This window comes from Epinephelus lanceolatus, chromosome 9, assembly GCF_041903045.1.
Source record: "Epinephelus lanceolatus isolate andai-2023 chromosome 9, ASM4190304v1, whole genome shotgun sequence".
NCBI classification, from domain to species: domain Eukaryota; kingdom Metazoa; phylum Chordata; class Actinopteri; order Perciformes; family Serranidae; genus Epinephelus; species Epinephelus lanceolatus.
In genome coordinates this window covers 2,929,116-2,956,839 of record NC_135742.1, presented here as the reverse complement: position 1 = coordinate 2,956,839, position 27,724 = coordinate 2,929,116, and positions in this window count along the sequence as shown.

Here is a 27,724-nt window from a genome sequence, read left to right as displayed (position 1 = left end):
TGAGTCTGACTCCAACAGAGAATTTCTACCACATCCCGCCAACTGACAGACAGCGAACGCACCACGACAGCAGTGAAAAAGTATCAGCTTTCTATCAAGAAAAATTACAGGTGATCACTGGGTTAGTGCAACATCCTGCAGCAATGCATGGGACTGTTTTTTAAACAATGGAATTAATATTAGCTGTGGAAAGCATGATAAGCAACCTGATCATAGTTTATAGTTTCCTAGATATGACTGTATCAATGGAGAACATAAAATTAAATTAGGTGTATGTACCTGATATTTTTGTTTAGTTTTTATTGAAAAACTGCTGACTTCATTAATAAGAGCAGGCACACGTCATTTCCTTCTCATCAGAACGCACACGCCACCATTTGGGTGAAAAAGTGCCTTTGCAAAACTGGAAAAAATAAGTGTCATGCTCTGTTTTGCATTGATTGTACTGTACTGACTAATGAATGATTCTGAAAAATAAATAAGAATAATTGGAATTATAAAAAAAAATAATGAAACACACACAAACACACAAAACTAGTGTCACCATGTCTAAAAGCTCCTGCATCGTATTTTGCACATTAAACAATTAAAAACAGGAACCAAGTTTAGAATTTTCTCTGCCTCCCCAACAACCAAATCGACAGAAAATATGTTGCCATTGTTTATTTCTCTAAACCATGGATACAATACATTTGCATGTTATAATGTAACAGATACGCTGAACTTAACGTTTCAACAATGCTGTGGTTCACCTGTGATTAGGTTTAGGTACAAAAACCACTTAACCACCGCTTAAAATTCACAGTTTGAAGGACAGAATCTTGCTGGAAAAGCAGCCATGTGTCAGTTAAAAAAATGCTTTTTCTTTTACACTATCCCCGCTGGAAAAACACGGCCAGGTCGCTTTGGAGGCTAAAAAATGCTAGAAAAGCAGTAATATCTCAGAATAAAACAACCACTTTTCATGAGAATATCACTGCTGGAAAAGCAGTGAGGGGTCGCTGCTGTCACCAGTGTTTGGCGGCTAAAAAGCAGCTCAAAAAGGAGCAATATCTCAGTAAAAAAAAAACTTTTCATGGCACTATCCTCCCTGGAAAAGCAGTGACGGGCCGCTACAAAACACCAATTTTAGTGAATAAAAAGCCACTAGAAAAGCAGCAATATCTCAGTGGAGAACAACCACTTTTTATGACACTATCCCCACTGGAAAAAACAGTGACGTGTTGCTACAAAACACCAACATTTGGTGAATAAAAAGTGGCTAGTAAAGAAGCAATATCTAAGTATAAAACCACTTTTTTTAACACTATTCCTGTTGGAAAAGCAGTGATGGGTCACTACAATACCCAAGTTTGATGGCTGAAAGGCCGCATGAAAAGCAGCAATATCTCAGAATAAAACAACCACTTTTAATGAGAATATCACTGCTGGGAAAGCAGTGGCGGATCGCTGCTGTCACCAGTGTTTGGTGGGTAAAAAGGAGCCAGAAAAGCAGCAATATCTCAGTAAAAAAAATAAAAATAAAAAAAGCAGTGACAGGTCGCTACAAAACACCAATTTTGGTGAATAAAAAGCCACTAGAAAAGCAGCAATATCTTAGTGGAGAACAACCACTTTTTATGACACTATCCCCACTGGAAAAAACAGTGACGCGTCACTACAAAACACCAACATTTGGTGAATAAAAAGTGGCTAGTAAAGAAGCAATATCTAAGTATAAAACCACTTTTTTTTAACACTATCCCTGCTGGAAAAGCAGTGATGGGTCACTACAATACCCAAGTTTGATGGCTAAAATTCCACTACAAAAGCTGCATTATCTCAGAATAAAACAACCACTTTTTGTGACACTATCCCCGCAGGAAAAACAGTGACAGGTCACTACAAAACATCCAAATTTGATGGCTGAAAGGCCGCTTGAAAAGCAGTAATATCTCAGAATAAAACAACCACTTTTCATGAGAATATCACTGCTGGAAAAGCAGTGACGGATCACTGCTGTCACCAGTGTTTGGTGACTAAAAAGGAGCCAGAAAAGCAGCAATATCTCAGTAAAAAAAAAAAATGTTTTCATGGCATATTCCCACTACAAAAGCAGTGACAGGTCGCTACAAAACACTAATTTTGGTGAATAAAAAGCCACTAGAAAAGCAGCAATATCTCAGTGGAGAACAACCACTTTTTATGACACTATCCCCACTGGAAAAAACAGTGACGCATCACTACAAAACACCAACATTTGGTGAATAAAAAGTGGCTAGTAAAGAAGCAATATCTAAGTATAAAACCACTTTTTTTTAACACTATCCCTGCTGGAAAAGCAGTGATGGGTCACTACAATACCCAAGTTTGATGGCTAAAATTCCACTACAAAAGCTGCATTATCTCAGAATAAAACAACCACTTTTTGTGACACTATCCCCGCAGGAAAAACAGTGACAGGTCACTACAAAACATCCAAATTTGATGGCTGAAAGGCCGCTTGAAAAGCAGTAATATCTCAGAATAAAACAACCACTTTTCATGAGAATATCACTGCTGGAAAAGCAGTGACGGATCACTGCTGTCACCAGTGTTTGGTGACTAAAAAGGAGCCAGAAAAGCAGCAATATCTCAGTAAAAAAAAAAAATGTTTTCATGGCATATTCCCACTACAAAAGCAGTGACAGGTCGCTACAAAACACTAATTTTGGTGAATAAAAAGCCACTAGAAAAGCAGCAATATCTCAGTGGAGAACAACCACTTTTTATGACACTATCCCCACTGGAAAAAACAGTGACGCATCACTACAAAACACCAACATTTGGTGAATAAAAAGTGGCTAGTAAAGAAGCAATATCTAAGTATAAAACCACTTTTTTTAACACTATCCCTGCTGGAAAAGCAGTGATGGGTCACTACAATACCCAAGTTTGATGGCTAAAATTCCACTACAAAAGCTGCATTATCTCAGAATAAAACAACCACTTTTTGTGACACTATCCCCGCTAGAAAAGTATTGATGGGTTGCTATAAAACACCCATGTTTGATGGCTGAATGCAGCTAGAAAAGCATCAATGCTGGTAAAAACTTATGGTTGGGGAAGAATGATCTTTTGGCTTGAAATACTCAGTGTGGGGGCACAATCCTGGCAGGAGAAGCAACAATGTCGGGGTAAAAAACAACCATTTTTGTGTCATTATCCTGCAGGTAAAGCAGCTATGAAACACAGTTATGAGTTGCTAAAAAACACATCTGGGGCTAAAAAGCTGCAGAACAAACAGCAGTAACTTGATAAATCACCACTGCTTTTGTTGTTTGATGGTCTTAAAGAGACCCACCATCCCCCATTCCCTCCATCTCCCAACCACAATGTCAGCTCATTTATTACATTACTTAAGAAATGCTGATGTGATATGTATGAAACCTACAAATGTAACGTATCCATGATTTGCAGAAACGCACAATGCCAGCTTTTTCTTCTTTGTGGGCCGGTAGTGATACTAAGACTCTTTCCACTGTGAAAAACATGATCACATGATGCAACAGCAAAATACCTGAATGTTCCGCCCTCATCTGTGGTATCATGATTCTTCCAGAGCTAAGAGGTTAAGCTAGCTGGTCTGATGCTAAGCTATCAGCTGTCAGTCATTCGTCCTGTCTGAGTGTGTATCAGGTTCTCAGTCTGGGCCTGAAGCTGCTTCTAAAGACGACTAAAGACAAACACGAGCAAAAGCAACCCTTCACACTGAGATATACAGCCCCTGACCAACACACACACACACACACACACACACACACACAGAGGATGGAGTGCGCTGTGGTTGATATGTGAGGCTCATTAACACCATTGTCTCTACAAGGAACTGTGGACACAACAACAACAACAGCAATAACGACAGCTACATCCATCCTGTCGGAGGATTTACACGCTCTCTGCTGGGACCTCCGCCTTATTTTTAACTTTTGGCCAGCTGCACAGTCTGCCAGCATTTTAGCCTCCTTAACAAATCCTACTTTTTGTTGTTGTCGTTATCTGTTGTGAACTGCTTCCTGTCAGCAGCGTCCATTTGTCGACATCATCCCCACACAGAAGCACGCTGCAGAAGTCTGAGATGTCATTTTGACTCCATCATATCAATCTGACCTTTATGTGTGAGACTTTATCGAGTAATACAGAATGTATGTGTGTATCGGTGTATAGAGAACAGCATAAAATGATTGACAGAAGACTGACATTAACTCTCTTGTATTTCCTGTTAAGTTTGAGGCTCTGGAAGATGTGGACGTGGATGTTTTCACCATCATTTATAAACGTAATAACAACACTGTGCTCATAATATCTGGGATCTTAAAGCACAGTGACATCACTAGAGAGAAGTCTACAGGTATATGAGGTCAAAGCAGGAAGTAGGCCAGTAACCCATGATGGAGTTCCTGCCTCACCTCTTGGTTTGTTTACAACCTCTAACGTCTGATTATGTGACTGCCAAAGCATTAAAACCACTGACAGGTGAAGTGAATAACTGATCATTTTGTTACAGTGCACTGTTAGTCTGAGGAAACTTGGGTCCTACCACTTGACACGCTCCACCCTCTCAAACACCAGTACAGACCAATACGCCCCCTCATGGCAACGGCATTCCTTGATGGCAGTGCGCCCCCCCCAGGCAGAACAAAGTACCACGCTACATCACAAAAACTGCTCAGGAATGGCACGGGGGACGTGACTGTGACTAAGACCTCAAGGCATCAACATGGCCTCCAAATTCCCCAGATCCCAACCCAATCAACATCCATTGGGCATGCCAGTACCTTACCTCACAACCCACAGGACTCAAAGGAGCCATCGACAACGCGTTGGTGCCAGACAACACAGGACACCCACAGAGGTCCCGTCTACATGCCTCAACAGGGCAGAGGCCCCACTGTAGATCGGACTTGGCTTTGACCTGTCGAGGCCCGGACAAAGGACCTCTGGGGTACCAGTTTGTCCCAGAGATGCTTGATCAGATTGGGATCTGGGGAGTTTGAATGCTAGGTCGATGCCTTGAGCTCTTTGTCACGTTCTTGGACCATTCCTGAGCAGTTTTTGTGGTGTGCCATGGTGCACTGTCCTGCGCCATGGGGGGGTACTGTTGCAGTCAGTGGGGGTACTTGGTCTATAACAATGTTTAGATAAGTGGAGTGAGTAAAGGGGCATCTACATGAATGCAAGGACCAAAGGTGTCCCAGCAGAACATTGCATTGTAATGAAATGATCAATGTTTCTCACTTCACCTGTCAGTGTTTTGGCTCATCGGTGCATTAGTTCATGATTATTCATATCACTAATATTATGCTTTATTCTGTGAATGTCTGCACATCCTCTGGTCAATAGTTTGCACATTTCCGGACAAACAGTTCAGCTATTTCACTTTAAACATTTCCTACAGTTTGTATTTTTTCCTATTGAATATTGTGTCCTTTGACTTTTGCACTGTTTTTCCTGTTATGATGTATGAGAGTGACGTTGACACACTGTGTTCCATTTCTACCAACAGTCAATGTTGGTTTCATTTATCCATGAACATGAGCATTTCCAGACTTTAACCAAGTAGTTTTTGTCCCTAAACCTGACCAAACCTCAACTGTCACATTAATCGTTTTTGCAAAGCTGGTTTGTGACAAACAAAGGTGGTGTCAAATCAAAACTCCCTCATATGCAGCTGGATCAGTATGCACGTTATGTGCTAATGTGTTTTTTGTCCCCGATCCAAGTCCTTTGATATTCTGCAAATACCAGTAGGTGATATGAGGGTGGAAGAGGGGGGGCATGCTATCCACCTTGTTAGCAGAACAACCGAAATCAAATCATCTCCTTCAGTGCTACTCAGCCAATCACATGTGTGCATTACGTTAAGCATTGCAACTCGAGTGAGTGAGATGAAGATGGGAGAGACGAAACTGATTGAGCCTGATTGGATGTTGACATTCCCCTATATGAATAAATATCTGACACAAGGACAAAACAGCTGTAGCATGCTTCATCTGACATGCCTTATTTTTCTCAAGCTACTTTATCCAAATTTTGAAGATCTAGAAAGTTTATAAGCTCAATTATTTGATATGCATGAAAATTTTACAGGTAGAATTTGTCTCCTGATCACTAGTGATCACACAGTGGTGTTACAGAGTGGAGCTTCTTCCCTCACAGATGATCATAGGTCAAGTTCAGACACACAAACGTGACAACAGACAGGTTTCATTTTGTTCTGTCAGTTACTAACAGAATCAACATTAATTAGCGATCAGCTGATGAGACCTGCTGTCGGAGATGACGTCATTTTAAAAGGTGAAAGTGACGTCAGCAACAGCTAAAAATGAGAAGCTTCTACCTGAACGTTTAATACACTTGCTAAACCGTGGCTGTCCCACACTCAATACTGTCCCTGAATGCATCCTGCTCTGCTGCTCACTGTACACTTCCTGTACAAGAAATGACACCTTTCATTATCAAATAATGTTCATTAGTAAAATCACTGACTTCAGAACAAACTCCATGAACCAGGCGGTGAGTTACAGCAGAGACGGTGATGATAATTCAATACATCGACCCTCTGGAGTAAAAAACATCAAATCATCCAGAGCAGTGTGCTGGGCGTCTCCAGGCTCCAGACCAGTCTAATGATGACCCTCGACACGCTCCACTGAGCGGTCAGAGGTCGGAGGTCAACATCAGAAAGAGAGAGAGAGAGAGAGAGAGAGAGAGTGTGTGTGTGTGTGTGTGTGTGTGTGTGTGGCTGAGGGGAAGGCTTTTAGTTCTCTCAAAAATCCAAACTGAAGAAACTCATTAATCTGTGTCTTGTGTCTGAAAATGAAAAACATCACTGAACATCATCACAGATTTCTGCTCCACAGTATCCAGATGGTTTGTGTTTGTACATCAGTGTTTATGGTGCAAACAGGAGCTGGTAGTCGCTGCTACGGTGTGACGTCATGGTGGAGATTTGCAGATATGAAAACAAGCTTTGGGAGTAAAACAGGTGAGTGATTTGGCACCGTATTTGCTGATGATGGCACACTGTTAGGAGCCGTCCACACCAGGAACAATAATGATAACTATCACAATAACAGTGTGAACATTCACACTGTTGAACTAACATTCTTTTAAAAGCGTAAGTGTTTTAATGCATTAATGTAGTCGTCAGCTTTATGAGATGGACTCACCATGAACTGTGGTTTGAGGAGTGAAGTTCTGACAGTCTGGGTCATCTGATGGAAACACTGCATGATGGGAACACTGGTGACAAAAACTCAAAACATGTCCAGCTCAGATGGGAATCAGAAAAACAACAGGAGTGATAAAGAGAAGGGTTTCTCTCTTCAGCCTCTTATTAAATACATTTTTGACATTACTAATGCTGATAATGTTCCATCATAAGGTTCTTACAAACCTGGACACTGATACTGTCCTTCTATGCATGCATATACAGAGACAGTTTTAATTGTGTGATGAAACCACCTGATTTCACTCCCAAGTCATCAAATACCGCCGTTTTCTCAGCAGATGTCAGCACTAGATCCTGACGCACAGAGGCACCCTTTGTGGTGGTATGATACACACCAGGTGGTGGCAGTTTGTGACGCCGCCTGGTGTGTGTCATGCTGCTGCAACAACAGCCCAACTCGCAAAATACCGCCACTTTGTCAGTAGACTTCAGCATCACACTCTGATGCACAGGCGCCCCCTTTGTGGCGGTATGATACAGTTTGTGACGCTACCAGCGTGATGTGTTTGTTTCCCCTGTGAAACCAAAAGTCAGTGGAGTCATTTTAATAACAATGTAGCATGCTAGTAAGCGTAGCATGCTACTGCAGTGACGTATGTCTCATGACATGTCACACAAAGTGATGTTAGGTATTTTCTAACCACGTGCTTTTGCTGCCTAAACTTACAATTAAACCTAAAGTTTTGTTTTTTACCTATGTTGTAAGTTTATGATGACATAAACTGTATACATGTAACAAGCAGAAACTACTGTACTTTATTTTCTTGTGAAAACCAAAGTGTATTTTAAAAAGACACAGTGCATGTAACAAACATAAATGAATATGACATCCCTTAAAGGGATAGTGCACCCAAAAAATGAAAATTCAGCCATTATCTACTCACCCATATGCCGAGGGAGGCTCAGGTGACACTTGGATCACTACGGACGAGCAGTATGGAGATATTTTGTGGTTTCAATTATGTGTTTTTGGACGTTTGAATCTGGGGCGCCGTCAGCCTCCATTAGGTGGAGTTGTGTTGCTACCTCCTCTCCCCTTGGATCTCTGCAAGTGATGTGAGGACTCTAAAACTTCACCTGAGCCTCCCTCGATATATGGGTGAGTAGATAATGGCTGAATTTTCATTTTTGGGTGCACTATCCCTTTAATGTCCAAAACAGACACAGGAGTCTATCTAGCGTGTCATATTTTGACGTGTAGGTCCACTGACAGAGCAGCGGTATTTGACGAGATGTAATGAGAACATGTTGGATAAAAAACTTTTGGACACAGGCAAAAAACCCAAACAATTTATTTTATAAAACTAAATTTTACCCTCAGCATGCTAACGTGCTAACAATGATAATGCTTGCATGCTGATCTTTAAGACATTGTTTATTTAATCTTACTTTTTGTTGTGCTGGTACTTTATTATATGTTCGGTTTGTAAAATTAAAAAAAAATAAAATAAAATAAAAACTGAGTAAAACCAGTTAAAGATTAAAAGGATTAATTATGCTAACATTACATTACATCTTTAATGAACACTGTTCATTAAAGATGTCCCCAAAATAAAGCAAACCTAAACTCCAATTTTAAACCTGGCCTCCTCAGGACTCCTAAAACATCTCCTCTTCCTCCCACTGAATTATCTCAGCTTCTCCTCTCTCTCTCTTTAACTCCCCCGTCTCCCACCCTCATAAAAAACACTCCCCCTGTCTCCTCCATCTTTGCTCCCTCCCACACTTTGCTGGCTCTAAAAATAATTCTGGGTTTCTGGCCTCCCCCTCTGCTCCTCCTCCATCCTTAACCTCGTCCTGGTCTGCAGCTGATCTTCCTCGGCCGGACCCTCAGGTACCAGGCTAACCGGACGGCGAGGCTGAGGCATGCATCACTGTCAGGCTAAATGTAGAATCAGCATTTCCGAGCCCGCCAAACCCCCGGCCGGGCCTAACCCTTACCTGGTCAGTCCAGAGGAGACGCCGTGGCCCCTCAAGGCCCCCCGCCGCCCCCTGCCGCCCGCGCCGCCCGGCTATTGATTTTTTTCTTTTACAGCAGAAACAAAGAGACTTTCTCTGTTACATGATATATCATAATCACGTCATTTGTAGCTTTGAGTGCGCAGATGTGCGGGAAGCAGGCCAGCGTTAGAGAGAGACACACAGAGAGACCTAGATAAAAAAAGGTCCGGCCTGTCTCGGGGTGAAAAAACGAAGTGCAGCGTCTGAATTTATGCTCCACTTCTCTGAGAGTAAATTATAGTCCTGCAGTTTAAAATTGAGTTTCTTTCTCAGCTTCTGTTGAATGTGAAACTCCAAAACCACAAACTCATCTGCCAGAAACATTTAAACATTCATTTACAGCAGAGAAATCAGACTCAGGCTGGAGCCAAGATTTGGTTTTTCAGGTCTGGTCCAGATCATGTTGCCCACTTACAATGATCAGATTTTTATTACATTTATCATGAACTAACAAGAAGAAAACCTTAAGCACTGAGGAAGGTCTTAGGGTTTTTTTGGCGTAGGGGAGGGGAGTGCATCTTTTAATGACTGTATTTTGTTTTTATTTTACTGCAAAATTTTAAAGAAAACATTCAAAGGTGCCAAAATCACATTTATCACAGCCTGAAACTGTAAGAACAGAAATTATCACTGGATTTCAAAACCACATCTGAGCTTTAAAAAGTGAAATTTAATCAAAATCACTTTCTTCTACATCTCATTTAAAGTTTTGGCCAACATTAAACTGTTTGCTTGAACTAACCAGCATGCATGGGGCTTCTTTCAACTCCAGGACTTTGTCAAGATTCAAGAATAACTTTATTGTCCCATATTTTGTCTTGGGTCTTCAACTTTTAACTTTCAAACATCAGAGGGTAAGTTTTAAAAGTCTAATATCTAATTTTAGGTGGAGGGAGAGTCATGCATTTTCCCCCGGTCACACAGAGAGGCTTAAGAGAAAATACTTGTAGCTTTCGAGGGAGTAGAAATAAATAAATAAATAAACAAAGACACACCCCTCCTCTGATAAGTAACGCACAGTCTGTTAGTATCACAGAGTTAATGTCTGTTGTTGACTGAATAAGGTCATGGTGTGCACACATCCACTGTTTTTGTTTTGATCTGGAAGATGTCTGAAATGAACATGAACACGATCTTCTGTTGCAAACTGCAGCTTGCATGTTTGGGCCCGTGCAGGCTTTCAATGAGAGTTTAGAGAACTTAACAAGAAGCTCTTTTAGTTAAGTTTTTTTTTTTGTATGTTTGCAGATAAATTTAACCTTTTTAATGCCTCTTAAAGTTTGTTACAATTTCATCTTAGTCAAGATTCTTTGTGCATCAGCTATCACACATTTTCCCCAAACTACCTGACATTTATGATTTCATATTTGGTGTTAGCAGCTTCGGGGCACATGAAAATTTAATCTGAAGCTCTGTGGATTTGAACAAAGTCAGCTACACACCAAGAGCTTGTGAACATTAGACGCTCTGGTCGGTTCAGCAGGGATTCAGATGTTAAATTCACAGATTAGGTAGAACATGTTTTTCTTATCAGCAGCTTCAGTTAAAAAAAAATGTGGAAAATTGTAGAAACAAAACAGAAAACTCTTCCCAAGAATCTTTAACGTCACCCAGGCGAATTCAGCTGTGTGAAAATATCCTGAGAACAATTTTATGTCTGTTTTTGTGTTTTTTTGGGTACCAAGAAGTTTTAATGCACAGCTCAAATACATGACTGCACACCAGGGAACACACACACACACACACACACACACACACACACACACAGAGCTGTGGTTGGGATGTCTTTTGGCCGGTGTGTCATGCTCAGGAATATGATGGATGGTTTCCAAACAAAAACCGAGTTTGAGGAGCGAGCAGCAGAGAGACTACGAGCCGATGATGGATGGATCGGTCAGCTGCATCGCCTCGCCACAGCACACAGCACTCACAACACAACACATCATACCACCCAAAAAATGAGAAGAGTTTTGGCAGGAAACTCCCCCCTACACACACACGCTGAGACCACAAAATTACCTCACATGGACTTTGTAAAATACACAAACTGTACACGGTGTGTTTACTGTACAGCAGCAAGCGTGAAAATTTAATTTCCGTTTGGGGGACAGAAACCAAAAAGGCCCAGAAAGCATTAAAGCTGAGCTTTAACACGAGTGTTTACAGTGAGATATATGAACTCCTGAGGGGGTCGGACCGCCTGCTGCTGTGCAAACTGATGGTTAATGGAGTCTGAGGAGTTTTTACTGCAGCTCCAGTCTGAGACACACAGAGGGGTTCACTGCTTACAAAAACATTCATTTCAGATGAAGGTGCACTCATTTTACAGCTAGTTTCATCTTAGTGTGTATCACTTAGACCAGCGGTTCCCAACCTTCTTCCTGAAGGGACGCCTTTTTTTAATCACTGAGTCAAGTGACGATTTCATATTCAATGCACAATAATAACAGAACAACTGATAAACTGTAAAAGTAACCCAAATAGTGAAACTGCAGGACGTTTGTAAAACAAGTGATTTGGATGAATTTGGAGCAGAATTTTTCACGTTAATATCACATCAGAGACAAACTTTCCTGCTGCAGGAAATTTCTGCTTTTAAGTAACGGTTTGTTTTCGCCTGTATTACTCTAGATCCTCCTTGGTGCACGTCTACAAACTGCGTGACAGTCCTACCATTGTGAGGTGAACAAAAAAATTTCAAAGTGATTTTGCTAAACCCGGCTCTCACTTCAAAATCACTGAGTACCAGCGCTTGAGCAGTGACCTCTATAATCAGACACCGAGCAAAGTTTTTAAAGAGTTCACTTAGCAACACATAAAGGAACATTTAGTTTGTCACAAACCAACACATCCTCACTGTGACCTCGTCACATGTCCACGTTTGGTCATGGACTTTCCACGTCCACATATGACGTCCAAGGTACCCTGGGTGTGTTGGTTGTTTACGTTCTGGGACGCCGTGTCAACTTCAGCCTGTTACATGCATTGCCTGTTTTCAAAATACACTTCTGTTTTCACAGGAAATGTACAGTTTGCATACAGTCTCTTTCAAAATAAAAGCACTATGTCTGTACAACACCACAAATTGACTTTTTTTTTTCCTCCAACAACTAACGCACGTGGTTACGTTTAGGAAAAAAGAACAGGGTTTGGCTTCAATCTTACAGGACGCAAACACTGCTCTTCAGGGTGAGGGTCAGTGCCTGTTGGATCAATCCACCAGCCTTCCCTCCCACCTGCTCTAGTCAGACTTTTGCCACCTTAACTTTCGTTCTTGTCCCACTGCGTTTCCCCCTGACGCCACTGAGTGCTGTTAAAGTTAGGGTGACCATATTTTGATTTCCAAAAAAGAGGACACTTGGCCCGGCCACAACATAGCCTACTTAAATGATACTCGCAGTTTACTCAAAGATGCCTTATAATTTTAATATATTTAAAGTTTATATGTATGGATAGAAAATTCAGTTATATTACAAAATAATATCTCTCAAAGACAAAGAAATTCAGATAGGTCCCTATAGATAGGACACACACACACACACATTAGAGTGTCGCTACCCGATCCGAGCCCAACGGGTCCCGACGGTAGGCCTACCCGACGGGTCGGGTCGGATTCAGTCAGCTTTCAGTGAAAATGTAGTGTAAAAATAAATAAAATCCTATTGTTTGTCCTGTTTATTGCTTGGGCACTGTTATTTACGTGACAGCACCTGAACATAACACACACACATTGGCTGTTTGTTTCTACCTCTCCCCTCACTGGAAGCCTCGGACCTCCAGCCACCCGCCTCCGCCTTGATTAAACCCTGAAAATTAAATAAAAGAGGAGATTTTTCCTATTTTATCTTATTTTGTTATATTTCTCCCTCTCCTCTCGCTGGAAGCCTCGGACCTCCCGCCTCCCGCCTCCCGCTCCCGTCTCAAACACGGAGGTCTCCCTCTCCGCTGAGCACGCCCGGCCTGTTAAATAGCCTGTAACCGTAACAACTGTGTGACACAAACTCAGTGCTTTAGTAATTAAATAATGTCGGGCTGGGTTCGGTTTCGGATATAACAAAACAGAATGACTGTCAGGTTTGGACAGAAATATGCGGCTTGTGTCTAACACACACACACACACACACACACACACAAGGAAAACCGGACATTATCATCAGTTTATAACAGACCCCCAGGACGCCCCTGACAGGACGTCAAAAGTGGACATGTCCGGGCAAAAGAAGACGTTTGGTCAGCCTAGTTAAAGCATGAATGTGACCGACAGCATATCATGCTACGTTAAAGGATGGCTGTTTTCATCAGTGTCTGACGCCACAAGTCACTGCCCAAGCGCTGGATTTCATCGACTTCAAAGTGAGACCGCGTTGGCTCCACACATCTGGAGACACACAGTTTTCACTGGACAAGAAAGGGATGAAAAACTGTCATCTGTAAAGTAACTAACACTGTCAGACAAACGTAGTACAGTAAAAAGTACAGTATTTACCTCTGAGATGTGAAGGAGGAGAAGCACTATGAAGCAGTGTAAAATGGAAATACATTAAGCACAAATACCTCTAGTTTGTATTTGAGAACAGTACTGGAGTAAATGTTCTTGCTGTGGCTACATTTCACTTCTGCTTAGGACAATTTTCACCCCACTAAAGATCTGAGAAAAAAGATCAGTTAATTTTTCACCTATTCAGGATACAGGGACTGTGATTTATTACACTTCTACTCTGTCTCTATTATTTCCTCCAACAATCTCACAGTATCTCGACTGTGTAAATATTCATTATGTGTCTGACTTGTCTTTTTCTTCACCGACGTCACGTCATGTCATAAAAATTCAGTTTTTTTAGGTAAATGGGATCCTGGAAATCATTAAGAGTCCTTGTATTTTATGCCAAAGTGAGTGTGTGTGCTGTGGAATCAGAAATGCCATTAGCAAGAGAGTCCAGAGCCCCAGCTGAACTCTGGGTAATTCCTGTCACAGAGCATCGGGGGAAAACACATTTGGTTGTTGAACAGTGCGACTCCGACTCACTTCATATAATCAATACGAGCAGAATCCCAGAGCCCCGCTCCCCTCAGAGGCTCCAGCATTTACATTTTGATTCAGGTCCTCCATGAGAGGAGGAGGAGGAGGAGGAGGAGGAGGAGGGAGTCATCAGAAAAAAAGGTTAACTCTGCAGCCTTTTAACTCTCCCTCTCTCCTCCTCCTCCTCCTCCTCCCTCCACAGTCCTGGAGATGAAGGTGGGTTTGATCCTCCTCGCAGCCCGGCGGTGGCTGCAGGAAGCGTATCGAGATGCCACGGAGCATCAGAACCAGTTTGCTGCCGCCTCCTCTGACAAGTCCGAAGCACTTCTCCTGATCTACGGTCCGCTGATGGCTTGTCAATATATGGATCCCCCCGCCCCCCTTCCTCGCTCTAATTCAGTGAAAAAATCTAGTTTTCCATTAGTCTCTGCCCCGCCAACGTTACCCCGAGCTTCTCCACCTGTAATTATTAAAGGCAGATTCCCTGAAAGCAATCAGCCCGCCGCCATTTGTATCTTTGAAATCTTAATAAGCCGAAGGCGGAGAGGAGGAGGAGAGGATGAAGCGGTAGAGAAGAGGAGGTGGGGTGTGGGAGAGAAAAGAGGAGAGAAGATGAGATGAGAAGCAGAAAGGAGAGGACGCAAGGAGATGAGAAAAACAAAAGCATGATGTAGGGAGGAGGAAAAGAGACAAGGTGGTGATGGAGGGAAGATGGTTGCAAGGAGGCGATATCAGAAGAGGAAATAAGAAAGACAGGAGGATGAAAGGAGAAAAGAAGGAAGGAAAGAAAGGATGATTTGATGAAGAAGGACAGAAGCTGATAAGGGAAGATCAGAAGAGGAGAAGAGGAAGGAGAGGAAGACAAGAGGAAAGAAAGAAAGTGGAGAGCAAGTTAGATGGGAAGGGGATAGGAAGGTGAAGAAAGTAAGGAGGGGAGATGAGAAAAGAGAAGGATGATTAAGGAAGACAGGTGAGAGGAGACAAGGTGATAACAGAGGAGAGGTGAAGGAAGAGGAGGAAGAGAAAATAAGGAAGACGAGGTGAGGAAGAGATGATAAGATAACAGGTGAAAAGAAGGATAAAAGAAGAGGAAAGGAGGGAAAAGAGGAAGATGAGAGAAAAGCATGCCCCAAACAAGATTAAAGAGAAGGAAACAAGAAACGAAAAGGTGGAAAAAAGAATAAAAGGAGGCTAAAAGGAGAGAAGGTGAGGAGGAGATGAGAGAGAAAAGCATGAGGAGATGAGGGAAATGAGGAGAGAAGAAAAGAGATGATAAAAAGGAAAAGGAAGTGATTAGGGCAGGAAAAAGTCAATGAAGAGAAAGGAGATGAAAAGGGGAAGCTTAACAAGACGAGAAAGGATATAATAGGTAAGTAACACATCAGGGTCAAATTTCCCAGCAGCCTCAGCTGTCACGGAGGTCCAGCAGAGAACTTCCTGTACTCTGATAAAGTCTAAATGTCCTGTAAAGAGTGAAACAACTGGGCCAGAGGAAGTTTGGAAGAGTCCATTTTTATATTTATATACTTGATAAGTCATTGAGAACATCACATTTATTTTTAAACTTGTGACAATTGAGGATGAAATATACAGACATGCTGTGCAAAGGCCTTTATCCTCATTTGTGAACACGATATAAATATTTTAACTCCTTCAGTTATGGCAATAACCAAACTGCAGCAATTTACCACTTTGTCATACAAAGGCTTCCAACTTGGAGGCGCTGGATCTCATCCCAGCTGCTTCCAACTTGGTTTCAAACCACTTCATTATGTGCACAGAGGTCAGAGTCTGATGAAGCAAACAGAACTACATCATCTGCAAAAAGTAGAAACGCAATCCGGAGGCCCCCACACTGGACTAGGGATGGGTACCGATACCCGGTACCATGACGGCACCGGTGCCGACGTAAATGGTAGTAACCAGACCGGAAAGCAACGCAGATTTTGGTGCTTCATTTCGGTGCCACTGAATTTTTCATTACCGCCCCTTACCTCTATTGCCGTGCCGGTGTTATGCAGAGTTTTGGATCCCTGCCGAGAAGTGCATCCAGCTCATTGGGCAGCCGTGGATGTGCGCTACACGTGACATCACGTCAGTATATTTCACCTGCACCTGCACACAATAACCCTTGATTGGATTGAAGTGAAGCAGTCAGCAGCATCCCCGGAGAAGAGAGTCCCACTCCCAGCCCTGCCAGTGTCATTGACGCTACAGATGATGACAGCAGCCGTTCTTCTTCGGGTGAGTAACTTAATGTTGTTAATGTGTAATTTACGTCAAGTAAGTAACTTAATGTTGTTAAATTAATGTGCTAAATTTATGCATGTAGGGTGAACTAGCAAACACAAAATGCCTTAATAAAAAGGCACCGTTTTTAGACAAAGTTTGTATGTTTTCCATTCTTTAAGCACCGGTTCGGGCACCGTTTAAGCACCGGCACCGTTTCAAAAGTACCGGTTTGGCACCGGTATCGGATAAAACCTAAACGATACCCAACCCTACACTGGACAGTTCAGTGTACGGCTGCATTTTGAGAGTCAGTCCATGAAACAGCACAAACAGGATGGCAGATGAGAGACGGCTCTGGCAGAGCTTGATTTCCTGCCCAGATTTAAACATCTCAACATCTCCTGAGTGGATTCATAAAGAGTTTGGTTGGTATTCGTCAAACATATTGAGATTCCAGAGGATATATCTTAATAACTCTCACCTCCTCTAACACCAGCAGGTCAAAGTCTTTGCAAACCAACAGCATGGTTGGACTTTATATTAGACGTTGGGAGCATCAAAAGCTCAACTGGCACATTAATAAACACATATATTATCTTCACACTCGACACAACAACATTTCAGAAAGCAGAGAGAGTAACAGGGGCTGGGTGGCATCTTTGAACCAGTCTGAGATTTTAGAAAGCTTCGCTTTACTGAACAACTTTAAAGTGGGTCAACAGGAGGAAAGTACACTGAGTATAAAGTCCTCCTATTATCCCATTTCATCTGCAAGGTTTTCCTCCCAGAGTTTTCAGTCCAGGAGGGATAAGAGGAGGGTTGTATCAGTCTGAGTGCAGGTAAAGGGGGTCAGATGGAGGCGTTTCTGGATGACTTGGGAAGTTGGGGGTTGTGTCTACATTCATAAACTTTTGTAAATGTTTCTTAAAGTTTCTGGGCAGATTTCAAAGTTGTGCACAACGTACAGGTGCTAACTGGTTTGACTTCAAGGTTTTAATGTAGTTTATTGAATGTGAAAAAATATGGCAGTTGTATCACTAAGAAGTTTGTATCGTTTCTCTTAAAACACTGGTTCTCAAACTTTATACACCACGTACCACCTCAGAAATCAGAAATCATTACATTCTTTAAGAACCATCAGTATGACCAACTTTTAGATACAGTGGCGTAGGCTAACCCTGTTCAGGTACAGACTTAAACCACAAGAGCCAGTCCCTCATCAGATACTGTGGAGATTTCACCGGCACTGCTTACCAACGCTACTGCTCGTCAACTTCAGTTCAGCAGGGCTTCTTGAAACATTCTCCTCCTTATGCACTTCTCTTCCTAAAGCCACTTTCCAACTGTACAAAAAAAAAATCTACTAATATTTGGCTATTGTATTTAACTGTAAAGATTACAATCCACATTGACTCTTATCGGCTCCAATCAGCTTTGATGGGCAGTGATGGAAACACAACACCTGCGTGGACGCACTCCTTTTAGCCACTTTGCCAGTGTGATGCGAGGACAGGGCACCACAAAATGCTGTTTGTCTCCATCCAAGTGGTACCTGAACATCTCAATAAGTAAGAGATACAAAAATGCTGCTTTCTACTGACGTGTTTATGACGTCGAACGTGACACACCAGATAAAAGGAAAAAAGTGTGTACACGGCTCAGATCTGCTGGCAATGCTAACATTAGTCTATCACCTTATTTTAATGGGTTTTCCCTGGTTTAAAAAGCCTGCATACACACGTTCTGGTGTGAACGGGGTATAACAGTTTTTGCTTGGTGCCATGATTCATTTTACCTCTGCTTACTGTGCTGCGATCACAGTTTAGCTCCTAACTAACCATGGACATATGCACATCTATGTAGCAGGCTGATATTTACATTGGTGATTACCGGTAGACCAGTTTAGGTAGTTAGGGGGATGATCTGGTTGGCCCAGAGACTTACCCATCTTTTGTTTTTATGGCCTGGATCTCCAAGCCCTGTGAGTTTTAAGTATTGTTTCATCTTTTTTTGCCTTTTCCCTGCAAACTGCATCTTTTTACATTTAAGGGATCTCATAGTTTATTAATAGTTAATTTGAAATATTGTAGTATTATGATGATTATACATGTATTTAAATTAATTGATTTGTTACAATTTTTCAGTATTTCTGAGATTGCTCTGCACAGCACCAGAGGAAAGAGCCAGTGTCTTCTAATGTAAACTATTACTCACCAATGCAGCCACATGTCCCCACTTTTTTGTCGTTGGTGGATTTGTGCACTCTCCTAATGTATGATTGCTCCTCCATGCTGAGCAACTAGATCAGCCTCCGGAACTTACAGCACGACAGCGTCAACAATTCTTGAAACAAAAGAAGAAAAAGGAGAAAAGTGAGCAAAGATGTAAAAAAAAGAAGAGTGAGAACATTACCTTAAGATAATTTACTCCTGCAGTTCACACTGGTCCTGTGAAAAAAGGACTGAAGCCAAAAATAACTTCACAAGTTAGAGAACAATTTAAGAAGCACAGTGGTATAAAGTTAAATAAAGGCCTGAGCTCAGTCCTTAAATGTCATGAAATCAAATATGAAGCGAGAGAATCTGAGGTGCGTATCTGTTTCCTTCCTGGACTATGAGGTCTTCTTTACCTTCTTTTTCCTCTTTCACTCTTTTGCAGGCTACTTTTTTCCTAATTTGTTGTTTCTCAGTTTTATACTCCGGCAGACGGAGGTGAACTTTACCGAGATGCTGTTTCACATTCTCATTCTGTCAGGATGGACGCACCAAACTTTCTAGAAAAGGTCTTTCTCTTTCATTTTGTCTTTCGTCTCTGTCTCTCTCTCTTTTCTCTGCAGGAATATCTGACAGAGTTCGGTCAGTGTCAGCGGCAGCCGCTTTGAATCAAAGCTGAGCTGCTGATAAATTCTCAATTAAAGTGGTGTGCATTAAAATCAGATTTTTCATACCACTGGGAACACTAAAGATGGAAATGTTCAACTTCTACGTGAAGAATCATCAACAGAATCTCTGCTGTCTCTCTTTATTGATTCATTCTGATTAATTCTACGTTGTCATTTTTTAATGATGTTAACAAACCACAACACTTCCTGCAGATGTTTTAGAATCACCTTCAGAATCCTACTAGTATTTTATAGTGTTTTTTCTCAGCAGCTGAAAGCGAGGCAGGACGGCTGCCAAACTGCAGGCCATCGCAGACCACTGTCTGAGACCAACAGAGAAACCGGTTTTGTTTTAGCAAATCATCACTGTGTTTCCAGCAGCTTTTGAGCCACCAAATGCTCTGTTTTCCACCAAGGATAGAGCCATGAAGAGAGGTTGGCTTTATCCACACATCACTACATTTCCAGCCAGGGTAGGGCCTTAAAAAGCAGCTGTTGTTTACCAAGACATCGTTGCTTTTCCTGCCGGGGTTCTTTTTACTGTGATATCACCGTGTTTCCAGGATAGTGCCACTCAAAGTAAACGTTTTAAACAGAGACATTGCTGCATTTCCAGCTAGCACAGTGCCATAAAAAGCAGTTGTTGTTTACTGAGGCCATGTTTACACGCAAACGTTCCACTGAAAATAGAATAGTTTCTCATTTTCGTTTTGAAAAAAGTTCTGCGTTTAGACGACAACGTTTTGATAACAATCGCTGTGCACACGGATCCGCAAAACTGCTGCAGTATACATGCCAGGCCAGTAGTAGGCGGTGTGACGCTTACGATTCCGTCTACAGAGCGGTAATGTATAAACAAACAAAATGGCAACCGCACAAACGTTTGTCTGGACAGACGACGAGCTGGAGTTGCTACAGTAAATCTACACTGTGATGGGGAAGCGTTGATAAATTCAACAGGGTGAGCAGCACAAGCAGAGCTCGGCATTGTTGTTGTGATGGTCGACTTTCTCGTGACTGGAAGCGTAATGCGCATGTGCGAAAAGTCTCCGTTTTCAGAGAAACTACATATTGCAAGTTTACATGACAACGGAAACGGTGCCATTTCCAAAAATTGTACTCTGGAACCCGTTTTCAAAACGTTGTGTTTTCAGGCACCCAAAACGCAGCTGTCGTGTAAACGATCGGCCAAAACACAACTAAAGTTTACCGTTTTCAGTTGAAATCGTTGTCGTATAAACGGGACCTGAGACATTGCTGCGTTTCCTGCTGGGGTTGTGCCACAGGAAGTGTTTTTTTTTTTTTTTACTGTGATATCTTTTTTTTACCAATACATCACTGCATTTTCTGCCACCAAAACGGGGTATTTTCCCCTAATCATAACCACATATTCTACTGTATGTTTCTTACCCTAACCACATGTTAAACACAGTGTTATTGCAACCTACAGAAACACACAAAGCCAACAATTATTCCAGCAATTTAGTTTCCATATCACATTTGGTTTAATATCGGACTGTGACTGGCTCCAAACTATTTATGATGTCATAAATCCTGCAGGTACATCCAGGTGTGAAACTGACATTTACGGTAAGCACAGAGAAGCTTTCCTTCTTCAGCAAATGAATATGAGAACAAACTCTGCACATGCATCGTTTTGCACAGTAAGGTCAACAACATCAGTCCAGAAACAAGAAAAGAAACAGAAAGGAAAAGTGTTTTGAGTGGAAGGGACCTTTAACAGTAAAAGATTTGAAGCATTTATTTCCTGAAATGTAGGGAGGAACTATTGAGTCTGCATCAAGAAGAACACCAGCAACACCAACTGTGCATGACAGGAGTAGATGAGACAACCTCTAAATAAAGGCAGGATGGACAATCATACAGTACCTGTAGTTTCTGTGCCTCATATACAACAAATGACAAACCCTATGGAAGTTCCTTAGAGACAAAACTACTGCGCAAGAACAAAACAATTAAAATAAATCAGGCTTGAGAATGTTCAGGGACAGAAATTAATCTAACTGATGTTTTCAGGAGTAAAACTGAAAGTGTCTATGGATGTCACTTTTTTTGCTCCCTCTCAGTGCTGGTGATTTGTTTTCTTTGCATGCAAAGCCAAACTGAGAGAAAAGAGAAATGCATTGATTTGACCTGACACTGACACATCAACATGTTGGACCCTGCCCTGTAAGGAACATTATGATGACACTTGATTTTTTCAGCTGACCCGTGTGTCCTGTTAAAACATGTGTGTGAAGGCTTTTCATTTTCTCAGCTGCTCCAAACTCTCAAACACCTGGAGGAGCACATTTTGAAAATGAGGGATTTTCTGTCTTCACTTTTGTCATCCGTTACTTTCATATTCTGGTTCTAGTTTGGTAGCATCACCATTATTTCCCTGCTCAACTCACCTCAACAGTCAGAGAACTTATTCCTTTTTTTTCTGACTCTGCTGCCTCTCCATCCAGAGAGAAAGATGAACTTTACCGGGTGTCCTTTCACATCCTCATCTTGTCAGGACGGAGAGAGAAAACTTTGATGGAAAAGGTCTCTCTTTCTCTCCGTCGGCCTTCTGAGAAACAAGGCCTTCACCCCGTTTATTGCTGAGCTGCGGCGTTTTCGAGCGCCGGGCCCCTCGACAGGAAAAGTGTCAGGCCAGTTTCTGACGTGAATTTGCATCCCTCAATGACGGGTGACAGCGCTGAAAGGCCAGGAGAAAACTGGCGCATCGATCGGCTCGTGGAAACTATTCAAAGAAACAGATGAGCTGAAGGAGCAGAGGGGTTCTCATACCTCCCCTCCATCCTCCATCCCTCCATCCCTGCAAACCGCCACTTGCTTTAAAGAACAGAACTTCATTAAATTGTGCCACTCGGTGTTTGTATCACGGTGTGGTGGGGGGTGGAGAGTGGGGGGGGGGTGGGGGGGGGTTGTTGAAGGATCAGAGCTTCGCCACAGAAGAGCTATTAACTCTGCTCCGCCATCAGTGCTGTTCTCCTGCATACGAAAGCAGCAGGTTGTCACGGTGCGTTCCCACGACGACACAACACCGGGAACACTGCCAGGTAATGAGGGAGCACACACACACACACACAAATGTATACATTAAATCAAGAGCACACACACACACACACACACACACACACACACACACACACACACAGGTACACAGAAAATACTGTAAAAACCAAAGGAGTGCACACACATACCTGCAGTGGATAAAGTATTGAGTACTTCAAATTTTAGTGAAGTAAAGGCAAAAAACTATTTGCAGCATTTTATTGTTTTAGCTGGTTGAGGTGGAGGCATTTATATTTAGTTTATACTCTTGCGTGTTTAAGTCTATAAACGCACCATATGTTAGAGGTTGATCAGATGTTTTGTGTGGAAACTCTTCAAATTAACATCAAATTATTGCTGTCAAATAAATATAGTGCATTAAAAGTACAATATTTCCCTCTGAAATGAAGCAAAGTAATTTTAAAATAACATAAAATGGAATAATTAAGTACAAGTACCTTAAAATTGTACTTAGAGGTCAGTGTGTAAGATTTAGGGGGATATGTTTGTAGAAATGGAATAAAATATAAGTACGTCTTCTTTAGTGTTTAATCACCTGAAAATAAGAATTGTTGTGTTTTGTTACCTCAGAATGAGCTGTTTATATCTACACAGGGAGCAGGTCCACGTCTACAACAAGATCGCCATGTTGCACTGCCATGTTTCTACAGTAGTCCAGAACACAGAGAGCATCGATTTGTAAGAGGAAACTGCTTTATTAAATGTTGTTGATCTAAGTGTTTTTATCGGTTTAAATCACCTGGTCCGTTTGTTTTGAAGACGAAGAGACGTCTGTGGATGATTCAGCTTCTGGTGAAAACCTCCTCAACGTCTGGATCTTAAGGCATCGGAGAAAAAAGCGTCAGCGCATGGTCAAGCCACCTATCTCAAACTTGCTACACAGCATCAGAGAAACTGCCTGTCAAACAGCATCAACCCAGAAAGCTTCTCGAGTCCAGATCTGAGTGGAGTCCTGCGGAGATCAGATGTGAAGACCGGCGGCCTGCTTGCTCCACTGCCATTCAGTGGCTAACAAGCAGAGCTCACTGCTAACAGATCCATTCAGCAGCTCCACCATCTACAGTCAGACACATTTTTACTGCTGAATTACAGCTCACAACTCGCTCTAACAGCTGACGCTGCTACAGTGTGAGTGTTTCTGCTGGCTAGTGAAACATCCTGGTGCTGACTATTTACTGGACTCACCACTAACATTTTCGTCACATCATCATCTTGTTTATGTCGTGGAAAAAAGGTCACTGACAAAAACATGTCACAGTTTTTGCCAACGAAATTATCATTGTTTCTATTTTATACACGTCCACCTGCAACATCTAGGTTCACAGCTTTCTGACTCTGAAAACTGCCTCATGTTAAAGTTGATCTTGTCAGTGATTACACCCTGGACATGGGAGATAAATTGAGGTTTTGGCCAACGCCTTCACCCAGTGGACATGAAGGCAAGAGTCCATGAAAGTTGTACATGGTGCTAACAACCTCACTGACTGACTGATTAAGTAATTAGATGATCATGAACCATTACAGTCATTTATGAGGTTTAAATTCTAGCATCATCCGTGAATATCTGTCTGCTTACAGACAAAATTATTAATAGATTATTTCTAAATAAGTAATGGTTATACAGGTCGTTATATAGTTGTAATGCTCATACATGCAGAGGATTCCAGGAAACACAAATACACATACGTACAAATATGAATACACACAGATATGACTGTGCTGAAGCAAACACACAAATACACAAATACACAAATACAAAGGAGAACAGAGAGAGGAACAGGTTTTTTTTATGTTTATCTGACTGAATAAGTTGCAGAATTGCAGCTCATAAAACAAACACACACACAGACACACACCAACACACACACACACACACACACTTACACACAGACACACACACACGGAGGCCCGGCTGGTCTGACAGAGCCAGCTGTGCTCTCTCACTCTTCAATTAATTCTCTCTGCTGCTTTGACCTTTTCCTCCGACAGAAACAAAGAAACTGGAGGCTGCACTGCTTCACACACACACACACACACACACACACACACACACACACAAAGATGCAGAAACACACTCACTCAAAAAAAAAAAGGATAAAGGCGGCGGCGAAGCACAGAAGTGCACACAAACACTGCAATACTTAAAATAGTGCATGTCCTGTTTATGACGTCACATTCATCACCTGTGGTAATGATCCGTCTGTCTGATGTCATACAAGAGTTTTTATCAAACATCTCTGAACGAAATCAAAAATCACATCGAAACGAAATCAAATCAGTGAGGCACAGGAAGACAGTGCTTCATTCGAGGTCACGATACAGACAGATCAGGAGCCTCTGACGGTTGGTCTGTCAGTTTAGGACACCTCCACCTTTCATTGATACACTCATGTGTATGAAAGTAGATACGTCCTAGAGGGCGGAGTCAAAAGTTTCAGCTGACTGCAAACAAGGAGACAGTGGAGGAAGTCGTAATAATGTACCCTTACACAGAGGCAGCGTTGTAGACGGTGTTAGTCTGTACAGCTGTATGACAAGACATCCCGACATGGATAGATTATTCTTTTCACTATATTACTGGTTTGTTCCATTCTGCTGTTATTCAGATTTCTTCATCATCTCCAACGGTTGTATCTCGCTTGAGCTACGCTGTAAACCCCAATCCATCCATGACATGAAATTTTAATGCAAAGTCTACACAGATGCCCCATATTGTCAAAATTACATAATCTTACTATATAATGATGAAAACTCTGTGTGTGTGTGTGTGTGTGTTCCACGTTTTTCTCCTCACTGACTTGGTCAATCCATGTGAAATTTGGCACAGTGGTAGAGGGTCATGGGAGGATGCCAATGAAGCAATATTACATCAATTGGCCAAAGGGGGGCGCTATAGCAACCTATTGAAATGTCAAACTTTGAATGGGCATATCTCATGCCCCGTATGTCGTAGAGACATGAAACTTTGCACAGAGATGCCTCTCCTCATGAGGAACACATTTGCCTCAAGAACCCATAACTTCTGCTTATATAGATTTTCCGCCATTTTGAATTGTTTGAAAAACACTTCAAATGGATCTCTTCCTAGGAAGTTTGAGCCATCTGCATGAAACTGGGTGAACATAATCTAGGGACCAATATCTAAAGTTCCCTCTTGGCAAAAGTTGGAAAACTTACTAAAACTGAGCTTCTATAAGGCAATGAATATTGCGGAGGGCGTGGCTCATCACATAAAGGTGTATAACATCTCAAGGGTTTCACCCATCACCACGCAACTTTGTAGGCATATGACCACACATAATCTGAGGGGACCCCTCCATTATTGACCCCATCAAACAAAATGGGGGCGCTAGAGAGCTCATTTCTTATCTAGGCCTAACCGCCATATGGATTTTTACTAAACTTGGTAGATATGTAGAACAGGACGCCTCAAGGTGACTGGAGAAATTTAACTCTAATTGGCAACTGGGTGGCGCTATAACAACAGAAAAATGCTTCAAAATGGCTAAAATGTGACCGATCGCTGTGGCTCCCCCTGTGGACCAATGTTGGTGTTGTTTTCTAATGTTTGGTATGACTAAGTCATGGTATGGTATGCTGTACATAATCACGGAAACTGTCATTGTGTCATTCTGTCAGTCAGTCATTCTGTCTGTCCCACGTTTTTCTACTCACTGACGTGATCAATCTATGTGAAACTGCACATAGGCATTGAGGACTGGCATAGGTAGAAGGTGACAAAGCTACCAGTGGCTATGGACTAATAACTTTATATTCACAAACTCATTCCTTGTGAGCTTGACGTAATTTTTTTAAGTTTAGTCAACAATTCTTGAGTTAATTTGAAGAAAGTGTATATAGCTGATTTCGCCTAATTAGTTCAAGGCCAATGAACAAGAGCATGAAGAAAACTGTTTTTTAAGTGTGTTCTAAATCACTCACGTTATCCATTACACAGGGATTCATGTTTATGTGTTTCACAGTGGTTCTAATGGGTTACAGTTATTATTGTGGTAAAAGACATTTTGCACCATGAGTTAAGTCGTATGCACAGTTAGTCAGCTACCGCCTGTGGAAATCTTAGACTGTTGAAAAGAAAGGTATACTGAGGTGAAACAAAGAGCACTTCCTGGTTCAGAGTTCAGCTCTTTGCTTTATCGTAGCAAATGAGAGATTTAAGTTTGTCACAATATGATCTTAAAATTCAACACAATTAAAAGAAAAATGTTGTAAAATGTGTACTAAATGTTTGTATGATCATCTGACATGAAATCAAATGCTCAAATGACAAAAAAAAAAAATGCTAACCTGACAAAATTCCCGTCAGACGAGGGTCATGTGACACATTTATATTATATGTTTGGTGAACTCAAAACTTTTATGTTACTGTGTTGTGTTAAACTAAAAGTTTTGAGTGCAAGCTGTTTGGAAAAAATGTTCAAGTTGAGCGAGTGATACACTACACTGCCTCACTACTTCATTATGAGCACATGATTTTTGAGGTCAGTTTAGGATTGTGACCGTCTGGAGCTGAGTCACTCAACTTTCTAAAGCTGCGCTCTGCCAGCCTCCTAATGACTGCTCTGCGGTTTATGCAACAGGATCCTTCCTGTCGGTTATTGGCGAGATATTTCATGTTGGCATATTTCATGCTGGTAACTGTGTGTCATACTTGAGGAGCAAACTTAAGGTGCTTTGTGCAACTGGCCTCTGGGATTTAAGGTTGTAGTGGTCCCATAAGAGTCTCCCATCAGAAGTCAGGACAGTGCAAACTGGAAAGCTCTAACACAAAGCTTATGAAAGGAAATCCTGTTGCGGCTAACTTCTTACACATAAACACAGCAGCTGGATTTATATTTAAATATTGGAAGTCCCAAACAAATAAATAACCATTAACTAACATCACGGTGACTGATCTTGCTGGGCAAACAGACGAGCACATCTGTGAAAATAAAAGCTTCCTCCAGATTAAAGAAAAGGAAGAAACTGACCTCGACTCGTCTTTTCTCTTCGCAGCTCCACAGCCGAGCTCAAACTGAGCAGATTTGTGTTTTTGCTTGTGTAAATGGTCCAATTTGTCCTAAAGCCAGGTTGGAGTTTGTTACCTTCCAGGCTCAGCGCCAGGTACAGCAACACGTCAGGTTCTGCCTGTTAAATATAAAGGAAAAAAAGTATTCTCGCTTTTATTGATCTCTGATTCAAAAGAGGCCAAAACAAATATTTTCTGTCTTTTCTTCAAGTCCAGTCAGACAGT